This window comes from Quercus lobata, chromosome 6, assembly GCF_001633185.2.
Source record: "Quercus lobata isolate SW786 chromosome 6, ValleyOak3.0 Primary Assembly, whole genome shotgun sequence".
NCBI classification, from domain to species: domain Eukaryota; kingdom Viridiplantae; phylum Streptophyta; class Magnoliopsida; order Fagales; family Fagaceae; genus Quercus; species Quercus lobata.
In genome coordinates, this window is record NC_044909.1 from 43,107,409 (window position 1) to 43,124,075 (window position 16,667).

A 16,667-nucleotide genomic window follows, 5' to 3' on the forward strand; every position below is an offset into this window, starting at 1 on the left:
CTTCGAAGCAGTGGTGGATTTGTTTGGAGAAGCTCCTGGAGGGGAGTTGCGAGGTAAAACCTCCCCGCTGGGATTAATAGCTGGGGCTGGAATATCAGCTTGGTGTGGTTGAGGAGCTGAGGAGCGTATCGCTTCGGGGTAATATACGTTCTCTGGCTTACGTAGTTCAGATGAGGCTTCAACCCCAGCATGGTTAAGAGCCTCGCTCCAGGTTCTCGCACAGAAAATGCGGCAAACCTCCGGAACTTCGGCTCTTAACGCTTTCTCAGTTTCAGCTATCCCGATTTCGTAGCCCCTCTGCTCGGCTTCATCCTTTGCCTTCTCAGACTCGATTTTTGCTTTCTCGGCTTGTTCTTTAAGCTTTTCAGCTCTCTCCCTTAACCTCTGAGTTTCTTCTAGATGCTTCTTAAGAACAAGAACTTGTTCCTGAGTCTTCTTCAGTTCGGTATTCGCCTCGCGCAGAAGCTTGGCTTGCTCCTCGGCCTGCTTCTGGTAGCCTTCTGATGACGATTCAGCACTCTTGCGAGCTTCTTCCTCGACCTGTAGCTTTTTCCTTGCGACGATTAGATCCTGTTCAGATTTGGACAAGGTTTGAACAGCCATTACCCTTCTTTTCCTTTCACCATCTAGCTGGTTGGAACAAGCATTGAGCATCTCATCTAGCTTGAAGGTATTTTGGATGATCTGTAAAAAATAAAAAGGGGGGGGGGTGAGTTAGTGTTATAGTTAATGAAAAGTGCGCATTAGTAAGTAACAGTCACAGAATGAAACAGTATAAAGGACAGCTTCTCACCATGCCCAAATATCGTTTATTGTCAAGGATGAGTTGATTCTTCCTCACATTCTTTAGCTCAGCCATATCCTTTGGGAGCAATAAGGCCTCCTCTATGGCCGAGGCCACATGACACCCAATGCCGCCGTTATAATCCCTTACAGAGGCATCGTCTCGCAGGGGCTCCCCACCGAGCATAGGAACTGGCAGCCACGCTTGTGAATCGGGATGTGGGGAATCGGATTTCTCTTGGCCCCGCGTAGAGGGTTGCCTGGTTTTCTGCTGCTTTGCCGCTCGTTGGACATCCTCCTCTCGAGTGGGACGGGATTTGCTCGCATCTGCCACCCCCTTACCTTTCTGTTCTCTGCGCTTCTCTTGCTCGGCAGTGCTTGGCGGTGCTGGTTGCGGAGATGATTGAGGAGGGTGGCGAGGGACTGGAGGAGGAGACCTGGCTGGAAGAGATGAAACCTGGGATGGTACTGTTTGGGCAGGTGCAGACTTTCCCTGTTGACCTCCTATCAGCTCCATTAAGCTTTTCTGGGGTGTCCTTTGTACCCCCATCTCGTCAGAACTTTCCTCGGGGCTTGAGGGCTGATCGAAAATCTCAAAATCGTCCGTGGATTCCGATACTGTTACAACGGTTTGCTTGCTTTTTTCCCTTTTCCTTCTCCTATTGGTCCCCTTTTTCTTGAGGGAAGGTGAGGGTGAAGAAAGCCCCGCTGAGACGCTGGCCACGAAAAGAGGTTCTGTGAGAGGTGTGTGTTCGGGAAGTGGAATACCCTCTGGAACGATGAATCCTTCGTAGGCAACACTGATACGGCGAAGCCGAGGATCGCGTGCCCTAATCACGCACTTCGGCGCCTGAAAGCCAAAAGAAAGGGGGGTATATCCGAGAATTAAATGTGCTGCTCGTAGCTGACCATCAGCCTCGTTCACGTATATTTCAGCTCTCAATAATCTGTCTAGGCTCGCTTTATTGACCAATCTGAGATTGGGCTTCGTGTAGCGTCTATCTGTAAAACCGTTGATTTTAAAGATAAAAGTTGTGAGACGCGAAAATAATAAAGGTAATTAAAATGCGATCATGAGCTAAGTAGCATAGGTCTATAACTTCGCACCCACCTGGCGTTCCCTCCACTGTCGGGCAAGATAGACCATCATGCCATTCCCCAGAAAAAATGAGGAAATCTTCTTTTAGGTGCTTATTTGAAGTAGGGAGGCACTGAATTAACCTTACTACAGGATATCTCGACTTGAGATAGTAGTCCTGGTCAGCTAGGCGGTGAAGGCTGTACACCCAATTCACGTCGTGATGGGATAGATTCAGACCCATTCTCTGATTCAGAGCGTCTATACTTCCCAGAACCCTAAACATATTGGGAGCGCATTGGGTGGGGGATAGCCTAAAGAAATTAAGGTAACCCCTAGTGATACTACCCATTGGGATGGTCATCCCTCCTTCAATAAAGGCGATCATGGGGATAACCACTTCCCCAGTTTGCCTAGCGTCAACCCACTCCCCTTGGGCCGCATACCTCATCCCTACCATTGGTGGGATATTGTACTTCAAGCGGAAGTTTCTAATACCCTCATCGGAGTCGACGAGACACCGAAAGGGATTCCTCTGTTTCCCCATTTTTTCTAAAGAAACTTAGTAGAGAAAAAACTTTTTGATTTTGAATAAAAATGGTAAAAGCTTCGAGAGGACTTATAGGTTCAAAGGAAGGACCTCGGACAACGTACGATTATTTGTAACCACTAGGAGAACAGTGAAGACTGGAAGAAGGCAGGTTCAGTGTATAGGCCTTGGAACCGCGTAACCATTAAGGGTAAGGTACAGGTTTAATTTGGGAACGCCTTTATAGTCATGTGAAGATTGTGAGCGGCAAAATTCCCGCTCACAAAACAAGAGAAGCCCCCTACCGTTTGATTTGGATCTAACCGTCGAACGTGGGAGACAAGGGAGTTGTCAGAATTTAATGCTGCCAAAATCGGGGCGCTGAAGCGTCAGGGGCATGCCCCGAAATGCGCACAGGTGCAGGCTCATGACGTCAAAACCCACCTTTTCTCCTGAGGAGTCGAAAAGTAGGATTTTGAGGGGCTATTGTGGGGATCATTCGGTTGATAGGCCCATAGGATTCAGAATTGGTTGAGGATTGTTGGGCCAGTGGCCCATCCGAGGCCGTGTACCCGTCCGAGGACGTCATGCTCCTCGGCAGTATGCGTCCGAGGACGATCGCGTCCGAGGACGATCAGGACGTGGTCTCACCGCGATCAGATCTCAGAAGTAGGTCATCTCAAAGGGTAGAGTAGCCGACTAAAGATGAAAGAGATAAGGCAAACAAATATCTGAAACTATAGCTGCCTCCGCATTAATGACCTCTCAACCAACTCTCTGGCCGCATTAATGTGGAGGTGATACCTGAGCAGTAGGGAAGCAGCCTTACAGCTGCCCATAGGAAGTTCCAGGAGGTGCCAGATGGGACAGAAAGAAATCCCCCGGACACAATCTACACGTGTTCGGCGAGGATGAATCGCGAAGGGGAGTATATAAACTAAAAGAAGAACATGAAGGAGGGGATCGAGGAAAAAGAAGAACACACATAAAACTGGAGAGAAAGAAGTAAGAGAAAAGAGGGAGAGTTGCACTAGGGACTTAAGAAAAAAGGTTCATTGTACCATCGAAAAGGAAGGTGAACCTTGTATGGGCTTGAGAGAAAATCTTGGAGGTAGATACCACAGTTAACCTAGTTCTTTACACCCACGCTCTACAAATCATATTGTCTGGGCCTTTTACGTACGAACCCAATACTGTTTAGGTTCGTCACCAAATTGTGTCCTTACAATAAGTCATCTATATATATATCAATAGGTAAAACTTAGAGAAAGTTGAATTAGAATTTGAAATTATAATCCAATTTTGCACATGTCTAAATTTATGTGGGAATTATACCATAATTATCCACTTAAGCATGTGTCATGCGTCTACTTAAATTTTTTAATCTTTATGTCAAATGAGTTAATGAGTGCAAAATACTAAGAATCTAATATTAATGAACTATAAAATAAATAAAAAATTACATATACTCAATAAAAATCACCACATGTTTCTTAAAAAATAAATAAAATAAAAATCACTACATGTTTCTTAAAAAATAAATAAAATAAAAATCACCACACGTTCTATCTTATTAAAAATTACAAAAAAATATGATCATCAGTAGTATTAAATTTAGGTAAGAATTTTAATATGAGACTAATTATATTTATTTTAAAAAAATAATTTGAATAATTATCTATATTTTATGATAAAAATTGTATTTAATTTTAAATGTATCTATACGTATGCATGAATGCATGTGTTACATTTTTTTAAAAAAAAATAATAATTTGACTAATTATTTATATTTTTATAATATAAATTTTGTTTAATTTTAAATGCATCTATGCGTTTGCATGGAGTTACTAGTTTATAATTAATATGAGGTGCAGCTTCCTCCACGTTTGAGCTAACACTGCATATTACACATTTGTTTTATGATTACACTATATGTTTGAGACTTTATAAATAGGTGAAATGGAATAAAATAGACTTAAAAAAAAAAAATTTGAATTGGAACGAAATTGGTAGAATAGAAAACAATGAAATTATATATTACCCTCATTCTTGTTTGAATGATCTAAAAGAAAGGAATGTAATGAAAAGTAACAATTTTTTTTCTTCAGTTAAATGGACATTAAGAATGTTAATATAATGTCTCTTTAATAAATGGGGGAGGGGGGGATGATTTTGTGGGACTTTAGAAAAATTCAGTAAAATACATTACATTCTCTCTCATTCCTCTTATTTTGGGATGGGTTAAAAAATTGGATTATAAGGGAATGGAATGAAACATGTCTTATTAAACTTCCAAATAAAGAAAAGAAAATAATATATTTTTTTTTCATTTCCATTCAATTTCCTCCTATTAGTGGGTTCAGTTAGCTCAACTGGTAAAATTTCTGATGATTGAATAAGAGATTAAGGGTTTAATTTCTGCCTATACAAAAAAACGATTGGTGTTTTGGTCTAATGATAAAGAGTTATCATTAGAAGCGGATGGCATAGTTTGGAATGCAAAAAAAAAAAAAAAAAAAAAAAAAAAAAAAAAGAGGAGGATGAATGAAATAAAAAGGATATTCTATCTTTTCTTTCGTCTGGAAACGTAATTGGAAAAACAACATGAATATAAGTTGAAACATAATTGGGAAAACAAAATGATTATAAGGAAATGTTTGTTCCATTTCATTCTCTTTTAAGAGCATTCTCATTTAGTGTTGTAAAGCACCTAAAACTCTAAAATAAAGAGTCATGTGCATAAAATTATATAAATATTAAAAAAAAAACCCATACCCAGTTCTCTATCACGGTTCAAAATTTGCAAAATGCCAGTAATATTTATTTTATTAAGTAAGGTTATAGTTTTAGGCTACAACCAATTTTGTTGCTAAACTTTGTCCAAAAATAAATTGTCACCTTTTTTTAATAAATTCGATAGTTTAAAGTTACAAATGAAGGATTTGAATCTTAAATTTTTCTATGAGCATCAAAAGGTAAATTAAACACACTTAAAAGACAATATCCATAAAAATATTTGCAAAATCAAGCAACATCAATTTTAATACAAAACAACCAATAGTCTTGTAACTTAATTGACATCTCTTTGTATTTCTAACAAGGGCATTTAGGGTTCAAATCTCCTCACCCCATGGTAATTAACCATAGAATTATAAATAAAAATAATAATATAAAACAAGTTGGCATGATTATCAAACTTTGCTAAACAAAGAAACTGCATTACATTGTCAAAATTATCATATATATATATATATATATATATTCAACATACTAATTTCACATATTTTTAGTACAAATATTTGGTTTTTAATACAATAAGGTATTATCTCAGTTACAGTCCCTAACCCATGTAATACATTGAAAATTTTGATAAAAAATTAAATACGTACAATTCATATCTAATTAATAAGTATTAATAAATAAAAATTCAAATTAGAAATTTTATAAAATAGACATAACTATTTCACTTAAAATTTGTTTGAAGTGTTAAATTATTGATAGTCCCAAAAGTTTAACTTGTGAATTTAATCATTTGACCATAATTCTAACATTCTCCCTCACATGTGAGACTAAACTTTCCATTAATAAGTGGGGATCTTTAACATTTTAAATAGGTGGTAGAGTAAAGCTAGGGATCGAACTTAGAATTTCTTGTTTTGATACTATGTTGAATTTAATCATTTAACTATAATTCTAATATGAAGAACATAATTGCAATTTAATCTAGATTTATTTGATGTCGGGTTTCTTTATCCAAAAAATAGTGAGTTTTAATTAACATAATTTAACATATTTTTAAATCTAAAAACCAAAATTAAAAATTATATATTAAAATGATGACATGGTAAAACATATATAGATTTTTAAAAAACTTATGCGACAACCTTAAAGCAAGGTTATGAATCATATCCCGATTTGTTTTTTTCATTTTTAAGTATCGTGTATTCACTTTATTGTATTGTAGGGACACGTTTTGTAGCCCAAGCCCAAGATGTATGGGATCTTGCCCAACGAGCCCAGTACAATAAATTTGTAGAGAGTGGGTCAAAGAACTAAGCCCTAATGAATTTGACAATAGCTAATATGGATTTAAAAGATAATCAAGCAAGAACAAAGAAAATAAAGCTGAATGAATTCACTGTCCGAGGAGGTAATTTGTCATACAAATCAATAACAGTTAGGTACAAGTATAATTTTGATTGCTATAGTATTCTTTCTCTCTTTTTCCGATCCCTTCCTCATGGAAGGTCCTTTACATTATATAGTTCCCTTTGAATCATCTTGATCCTACACTTGTTGATCATCTGAGCCCTTACTTAAGTACCTGTCCCATCAGACACTTTCTTTGGCTTTTTGTGAGTTGTGGTGGCCAAGACAGCACTGTTCAGGAGTCTTCTCCACATAAATACGGCCAGAAAGGTAGCTGTAGTGCGTTCAATGCGGTGGTAGCAGCTTTCCCTTAGATATTTTTGGGTTCCCCTCTTTTTTGTATGTTCATGATACACGTCTCTATCAATGGAACTTCTTGGAATGTCAGCTTTATTGTTGGAATACATATTTGAGTTGTATTTATCGTATCCAAGGAGTTATTCCTCCTCGGACCGACTTCCCATTCGTATCTTGCTTATTAAATCTTGAGCCTAAATCATTTATTACCATTTGTTCCTCTTCAGACTGTTCATGCTCTCGGCCAAGGCCTAAGGCCCAATATATAATTTGGGCCCTTAACCCTACATGTATTATATCATGTCTTATGAAAAAAATTATTATAAAATTAATTGGAATATATCCTACTAAATAACTACATTAATTGCAATATAATTATTCAAATTAATCAAATATAAAAGAGTTAATACATAACATGTAAGTCAAAATAAAACTGAATTTATACTTCAATTATCACTTGTGGTCTCATGGATTGAAAGTGTAAGGAGCTAATTCAACAGCCCAACCCAAGTTAGATGGGTAGGGACTATTTGGTGGCCCAATACAATTAATTTGTAGAAGTAGGTTATCAAGGCCAACCTTTCAAGTTTTGTTGATTTCGTTAAACGATTTAAAAAGAGGTCAAATGCTAAAGTTATTAGATTTAAGAGAGAATAATAGTAAGAAAGCCAAAGATTTTTGTATCAATTCTTCCTCGGCTCTATCCGAGGATCACTAGTACATTTAATATTCCCCTCTTGGTTACAAAGTTCTTGATTACACTTTATACTTCTCTCCTTTATTTTTTATATCCCCCTTTTGGAGAAGTCCATTTTCCTACCTAGATTGCATATCAACCCTCCACTTAAATAGCCACTAATCTTCACTTGGATGTTTGCCACATCAGTGCCTTGCTGGAGGTGGTAGAATGTGCTGTAAACTGTGAGGGCACTGTTTGGTGGTTATTCTGCCATTAATGTAGCCAGCTGAGTTGGTGCAGTGCATTGAATGCAAAGATAATGGGTACTTTACCTGGAAACTTCCCCCTTTTCTTTAATTGCACGTCTCTCCTTCCCTCCTCGGCTCCCGACATTATGGACTTGATGGTCAATCTCTAGTCCCTCAAGGAGTACTTGTCCCTTGAATTCCTCAGGTGTACCGCTCTCCTCAGTTTCTCAGACAATCTTATCGAGATTGATCTAGACATATCCTAACATACAGCTGGGACATATTGCCCCTTGCGCCAGTTCTATTCTATGGTTCTCCCTCTTTGGTTTCGCATCCCCCACAGAAAGTATGTTGCAACTAAAAACAAAAAAGCATTTGAGTTATACTTGAGAAGGAATGAGAGACTTGAACCTAAAAGAGAGAGAGAGAGAGAGATGTGGTCTAAAATTATTTGGGAAAAAGAGAGGGAATAAGCTCATGTCAAGTTTTTGTCTAAACCTATCCAAATAGAGACCAAAAAAAAGAACCAAGTAGAAAATCTTTTTTTTTCTTTCCTCAAGTCAAAGCCCAAAATTTTAGTAAAAAGCCCAATTAAAAAAATATGTTCTTTGCATCGTTCGATACATACCATTCATATGATACGATAATATGTAAATTTTTTTGTTTTAGCATAAAATGTTTCCAATTTTTCTGATTTTTGATATGATAAAAAACACAAGGCATTAGAAAATATTTCATGTGGTCACCCCAAAAACAAACCAAACAAACTGGGAAACATTTGTTTTTATAGCATTATATACTCAACAACAGCAAGCTCTTCCATATATCAACCTTTAACTATCATTAATCGACTGTTGACAAGCTTTGACCAACTATTAACTTTCTTCATATAACTTTTATTGATCAAATAAGTTGCTTTTACACCCTTTTTTTTTTGTTGTATTTTTGCATCAAACCCAAATCTGGGTCTATGTTCCCACCATGACGAGAACAACAACAAACTTATTATTGTTATACGTTAAACCCCAAAAGTGCATATGGTCTTCTAACTAGGCGAAAATGGCCCACTACCACTATTTAGCCAAAAAAAAAAAAATAGCAATTTACCACTATTTTGGAAATATGTAATGATGTACCACCTTTTTAAAACTCGAGTTTGTGAAACTCGAGTTCCAAAAACTTGAGTTTTTTGAAAAAATATACTTCAAATTTTTTAGAAAATTTTTTCAAGTACCATAAAAAAATTTCAAAATTTTTCCATGATACTCAAGTTCCATAAACTCAAGTACCATGAAAAACTCGATTTCGCCAAACTCGAGTACCCAAAAAGTAGTAGATCCCTACATATTTCCAAAATAGTAGTAGATTACAACATAATTTGCAAAATGATGCTATTTGGCTATTTTCGCCCTTCTAAGAGCATCAACAGCGGAAAGGCTATATGCCAAATGTAAGTTTATTTTAGCATTCAGGCCCAATAACTCTCAACAATGGAACGGCTAAACATGTAAACTTGTAAAAAATTTTGCCATAGTGCTACAGTACCGTCCTAAAGGTAGGACGGCACTATAGCATAACGGTATAAACAAAAATTGTTTTTTAATCAGTTTGGTTCTTCTCTCTCCTCTCTCATTATTTCATAATTTTCATTATCTTTCTCTCTCTTTCTTTCTGCTCTCTCTTTTTCCTGCTCTCTCTTTTGCAAACTCGAAAACTTTACCTTCCTCTCTCTCAGATCAGCATGGAGGCAACGACGTTGGAGGCTCGATCAACTTTTGTGGTGGAGGCATGGAGGTCGTGAGTTTGTTCATGGGTTTCCGGCGTGGGTTTGTTCATGGGTTTCCCGCAAGATTGGCGTGTTTGTGAGTTTGCAAATCGGATTTGGTTGTGGGTGGTGATAGGTTTACTAATTGGTTTTGGCCATGGGTTTATGGTTGAGTTTCAGTGGTGGATCGTGGTGGGATCGGTGTGGTCAGGTGGGTTTGCTTGGTGTTTCCCATGGTGGCTCTATGATGTGGTGGTTGTTGGTTGTGTTGTTGGTGGTGGGTGGTGGTTGTTAGTTGTGTTGTTGATGGTGGGTGGTGGTTGTGTTATTGATGGGGGATCGGTGGGTGATAGTGTTGTTGATGATGGATCAGTGGGTGGTGATTGGAAATTTTGGGTGGATCAGTGGGTGGAAATTTTGATGGTTGGTTAAGTTTCTGTGTTGGGTTTGTTTGGGGTTTGGGATGAGTTTCTGTGTTGGGTTTTATTTTTTATTTTTTATTTTTTTGATAAATTGTGTTGGGGTTTTGGGTCTTCACGGTGGTGATGGAGGTGATATGTGGTAGAGAGAGAGAGAGAAAGAGAGAGAGAGAGAGAGAGAGAGGAAGAGAGACAAAAATTAGAGAGAGACATAAATATATTTTATTGTGTAAATATATTATTTTAATGTATTGTATAAGAAAATAAAAGTTGGGATGCTGAGAATATTGTAAAATAGTGTAGTATAATTGATAAAGTAGTTTTTTAGGATGGTAAAATAGGATAGGATGGTATAAACTATTGTGGATGCTCTAACTGAACCTAAAAACCCAGAGTTCTAGATGACTATCTAATTATTTAAAATCTTTTTATTCATAAATTAAACTTGTGGGTTTTAGTAGTACATTATAATTATCACTTAGTATAGACATGTGTTAACGTTGCTTTTTATATCAAGGTCTATATATGTTTTCTAATTTTTTTTTTAATTAAAAAAAAAAAAAACCATATATGTTTAAGTGCACATGTATATATGTGTATATAAATTTTGCCTCCCTTGAAGTCAAATTCTAGCTTTACTACTACTGACATTAATATTCATTGTTATTTTTTTCTTTCTCTTAATTTTTTATGGGGAATATATTTTTTGTTATTATTTTCTCCTTTTTATTTTTAAGATAATATTTATTGTTACACTTAGATTAGGTTATAAATAGAATTTCTATTTTGTATTTTTTTTTTTGGGGCATAAGATATAAGTTAATTTTTGTAGCATAAGCTCACAAGATTTTGTTGATACACGATAGAAATTCTACTCTAACCTTAATCTAAGTGTATATATGTGTGTAGCTCCCTCCTAAAGACTTAAACCCCGACCCTTACCCCCTACACCCCACAAACACTTATATTTGTGGAGTGAGCACAACGTATGGCACCAAGGGTGTGAGGGGTAGCTCACAAGATTTTTGAATGTGTATCTCTCCAATTGCGTTTTTTTTTAACTTAAAAATTTATTGTCCTGGGTAGGATTCATGCACATTGAATGCAAAAGGCCAAATGAGGAACAAATTGAATGCAAGGGGAAATGAGGGACAAATTCAATGAGTGCGTGCTCTTCCATGACTATATATTGGCTGCAAATAGACGGAGCTTTTAAATAGTAGGCCAATTAGGTCACCTTTAAAAAAAGTACTGGGCAACTGGGGGTTCATACTTCACACAAGACGTCATTAATTTGGCCACTTGGCCTCTGAATGAATGGAAATTAGAGCAATTATCTACCTAAATAGAGCCTTTTCAAAGATTCCAGATTTTGAAATGAAAACCCAAACCAACCATGATCAAAAGTTGCTTCTTCCAAAAGTTACTCCATTTTTGAAAGTGCAGTGACTTTATGTATGGCACTAATAATAAAGTAGCTTTTCCCTTCTGCCCCCACAATTTCTTCCATCTTTTGTGTATTACTATTATTACCTATTTTATTTTATACAAAATTTACAAATTTATGTATTTACTTTTAAATACAAAACAAAACAAAACAATTATATATATATATATATATATATATATATATATATATATTATGGTAAAGATGAGGCATCAATCACATAAATTGTTACGTCAATGTCAATATAAAACTGTTTTACAGTAAAATCAAAAATATTTTTAACAATTTCCTTAAGATAGATATATTCATGTAGATTACAAGGCCTTCTGATCTTCCTCTTCTTTTTCTTTTATTTTTTTTCCCATAGTAAATTTGTAAGGGTCCAGCGATATTACTTGAGCCAAGAGGCTCCGTGGTTCTTGGCTCAGCTACAAGTTCTCTTTTATTGATATATAGAAATGTTATCTCCCAAAAAAAAAAAAAAAAAGGAAAAATGTACTACCGCACATCTTTGGTGCAATGGTCACTTCACAAGTATAAGTTCTTGTGGGATGTGAAGGGTAAGGATCAGGATTCAAGTCTCCAGGAGTAAGTTTCACACACATATATACATTTAAATTAGACTAAAGTAGAATTTCTATCTTGTATAAATAAATATATATATATATATATATATTATCTCTCTCTTGTCCTTTCTTTTTTCTTTTTTAAGATAGATACGGTAGAAAATACCTTTAAGATGTTAAAGGTTATCTTGATTGATATAGTGGATACAACTTTCTTATACCTTAATTTTTTTAAGTATAAATTTTTTCAAAAAACTGAAAAATAAACTTGTATAATATGGATATTAAGGTTGTGTTTGACATTGGTTTAGAAAGCTAGTTTTTTTTTTTTTTTTTTACTATTCAGCTTATTTTTGTTACTATTCAGCTTATTTTTACTATTATTCATTGGTTTTATTGCACTTTTTGGTACTATTTATGAGTCTCACTGTATTATTTCAGTTACTTTTTAACTTTACCTTAAGGGTCATCAATGGGACGAGTCGGGCTGGTCCGGCCCATTTTTACTTGGCCCATGGGCACAATGGGCTAGACATAATGGGCTATTAACTAGTTAACGGGTTGGGTCGGACTGGGCTGAAAGAGAAAACCTCAGCCCATGACCCTACCCATGGGCAATGCCCATTTTGTCTTTAGTGAGCTAGGCTATCGGGTTGGGCCTAATAGGCTACCCATGGGCTTGTGTTAGCATATTATTTTATTATTTTTATAAGGAAAGAATCAATTTTTTATAAGAGAATAATCAATCTATTTTTTTAAAAGAAAGAATTAAAGAATTTAATACTTAATTACAAATTTTTTTAGAGTCAAATCTATTTAATTTTTTATTTTGTTGATGGAAACCTATTTAATTTTTTTTATTAAGGCTTTAAATAGTTTTTTATTTTTATCTTTAATAAAAAAAATGTCAAATGGTTAATTCAAATTTGCTAGACTACTAGAAAAATATATATCTAGTAAACTAAGTTTAGCACGATTATTTTAAGTATCTTAGTGGTCGAGGGAGTTTTCTTAAAAAAATTCTCTATAACATCTCAAGATCAATCCTTCATACACTTCCTATATATTTTTGTTATAAATTATGAGTTATTAGGCTGGGCCAACAGGTTAGGCCAACGGGCTGGGCAGCGAGTTAGGCTACTGGGCTAGCCCACCGGGTACCCATGAGCATAAAAACTAACCCACAGCCTCACCCACTGGGCTAGTGGACTACCCATGGGCCTCAATAACAACGGGCCAGGCCGCCCATTAGCCCGGTCGGTCGTCGGGTTTCTGGGTCGGGCTGTGGGCCGTGGGCTATTTGATGACCCTTACTTTACCTACAGTATTTTCAGTAAAAAAATTTTAATTTTAGCTAAATAAGTGATTCTCAAACAGACTCTATAAGACTATTAAGCCGCATGACCTCTTGTCCCTGATGGCACTGCTTTACAAGATCAATTTAGGCCAAAAGGCCCAAAACAATTAGGTCTCGTTTGGTACACCCACTTATACACATGTTTTCAGTTTTTAAACAACATTACACATATTTCTACACACTTTTTCACCCACACGTATTTCCACATATATTTTCAATTTTTAAGTGCATGTACCAAACACCCCCTTAATGAGAGGAGAGATCAAGCGTTGTACTCTAAGATCACTCACTAATAATGGCTTTTCTATTTCTAAAAAAATAATAATGGCTTTTCTTTGAACAAAGTTTCTCTCCAAACTAATTTGGAGAGAAACCCTTCAAACGTATTGTAGTTGCACGATTTTCCTGGCCCAAATTCGATTGATCAGGCCCTGGCCCAAAGCGCAACCCACAATAAATATTTGTAGAGGATGGGTCAAAGAACTTGGCCTCAACGAGTCTATTCAGTCTGACGCATGGGCAATATGGTTGCAGAAAATAAAGACACGAAAATGGATCTCTCACGTATAAGTTTATTTCTTTAGTTCTCATACAGAGTTTTTCCGTCCCCTTCTCTAAGGGACTCTAATACATTATATAGTTCCCTTCTCTCATCTCAACCCTACACTTGTTGACTATCTAAGCACCTACTTGAGTGGCTGTCCCATCAGACGCCTTCATCTCTCCCCATGTGAGTTGCAGAGGCCAAGGCGGTACTGTTCAGGGGTCATTTCCTCATTAATGCGGCCAAGAGGGTGGTTGGGGCGCAATTAATGTGGTGGTAGCTCTCCATGGGATATTTTGGATTTTATTCATTTTATATGTTGAGAGGGTGAACTGAAGTGGCTGGGGAGAGTTCTTCGTCTGAGCTTCGTGATGTCCGAGGAGGAGTTTCTCCTCGGACAGGTTTCCTTGGCGTTTATTGGGATTGAGTAATGCTTCGTACGTGGTTTCTCTTCGGACAGGACGCTCCTCGGACGGGCCTGAATTTGGAATAGCCCATTATTTCTGGGCCGGGCCCCACAATAGCCCCTCAAAACTCCGGTTTCTATCTCTGTCCGAGGATAAAAACGGGGTTTTGACGTTTGGGAGAGGGTGGAAATAAGGAGAGCGTGTGGCGCGCGTGCGGACCGTTACTTTTGACGCGCTGCAATTTACGAGGTGCGGCCATTAACTTCTGGAGGCGTTATGTTCCCTCATCCAACGGTGTGGCGTAGATCGAACGGCTATCGTTTTTTCTCGTATTTTCAGGTAGGAGTGATCTTTTCTCTCTCCTCTTGGCTATATAAGACGTCATAGGGGTTCAGTTTCTTCTTTTATCTGCATTTCATAAACTTTAGAGGCTTCCAGAGAACTCCATCGAACCCCAGAGATATACGAACACTTGCGTCCGTTACGCCATCGTAGTCGTTTTTGTGAAGCGTTTCGTCCACGAGAGATTCCCAGGCATCTCATTGAACGTTTTGTTCAGGTACCAATACATTTTGTTCATCTTGCTGTTTCAATTTCCTCCTCGGACTCTACTTTTTTTTTCTGAGTCTTTACTTTTGTTCCCCGGTTAAGTCCAGATGGGTAGATTTGAGAAGTTAGTAAACACTCCAGCCGCTATGGAGGCCTTTAGGGCTAAATATCACATTCCCCCAGGGGTTGGGCTACGGTACTGTCCTCTTGAAGGAATATTGACAGATAGGCGTGAGGGAGAAGTCGTTATCCCCATGATTGCTTTCATAGAGGGAGGGATGACACTTCCCATGCGTAGGATCACAAGAGAATACTTGTTCAACCATAGGTTGACGCCGTATCAATGTGCCCCGAATATGTTCAAGATACTAGGCTGTGTAGATGTCTTAGACGAGCGGATGAATCTAGGCCTTACTTGGCATGATGTGGCCTATTTGTACGAATGTCACCGCCTCGGGGATGAGGGGTATTATCTTAAATCCCGGAACGAGGATGTTAGGTTGATCTCTTGTCTCCCAATATCCAATAAGACCGTGAAGAATGACTTCCTGATTGCCTCTGGGGAGTGGTTCGACGGTATTCATTGTCCAACTCGGGCAGGAAACCCAGGTGCGGCGTTTTTAGGATCTATCCTTTTTTGGGAAAGGATTTAGTATTGAGGGTTTATTTTTCTTGCTTTCTTTGTAATCGGGAAACTCTATGAACTAACCCCGCTTTCCTTGATTGCTTGCAGATAAAGTTCACGTCGCTCCTCGACTAAACTTTGTGAACGTGCCAGCGTTGAACTACCTTCTTAGATCGGAGATTTACGTTTCCAAGGACGGACAGTTGCGTGCGGCCCATCTGGTTCTGGGCTATCAACCTCTGAGCAGCTCTTTCCAGGCTATCGGTCACGCTATAAGGGCGGGCAGTCCGAGGTTGGCTAGGATCGACGTGTCCAGGGACGGGTTCCTAGCTGAACACGATCTGCCACCAGTTGTGCTGCCCGGTGTTAGGAATCCCTACTTAGCAGAGCAGTTACCTCCGCCAAACGAGCCTGGTGCTGCTGCTCAGGCCGAAGAGGGAGCTGAATCATCTCGTCTTTCCCTTGAGGCAGAGATAGACGAGTTTTATTTTGAGGAGGAAGTTCAACAGACCCCCCTGGTGGAATTTTCTGATCCCGAAGGAGAGCGGGACCGACATTCTGCAGTTGGTATTCCTTCTATCGTTATCTGCTCGGACGATACTTCGGACGAGGAGATAGAGCCTATGGCAGAAAAAGGAAAAACTCTAAAAGAGCTGATGGCCTCCCGAGGGAAAGGCCGGTTGTCGAAAGGACAGTCCTCGAAGGCGCCAACTCCACCACAGGGCAAGACCCTCCCTCCTGTGGCTCCTACGGACACCTCAGACCTTGGCCTTAAGGTCAATCCAGACTTGAAGAAGAAAAGGCCGGCCGACACTCCTGAGGAGGGCGAGGTGGTTGCCCAGCCGACCAAGCAGCAAAAAACCACTCGCGCGCCAAGGAACAGAAGGGGCAACTCCTCGGAGAGTCGGGACGAGGAGACTCTTGCGGATGTACGTGCTATCCCGCGTGTATGGGGCCCCAGATTGGAGCTGGATGGAGTGGCCATTCCCTACAATGCTTCGATCCGAGAGTACAATCGGGGCCGGGCGGGCTACGTGGCCGAGGCCTTAGAGCAGCCCCTACTCCTTCCTCGGGATATGGAGGCTTATAGGCGGTTCTCTCAGCTCGAGATCTTCCTATCCCTTAAAAGGGATCTCGCGATGGTAAGTAATCCTTTTACTGTTTCATTAATTTATTTGACCTTAGATTACAGCAATCTTGTTTCGTTTGTAGATTACCCAGCAGG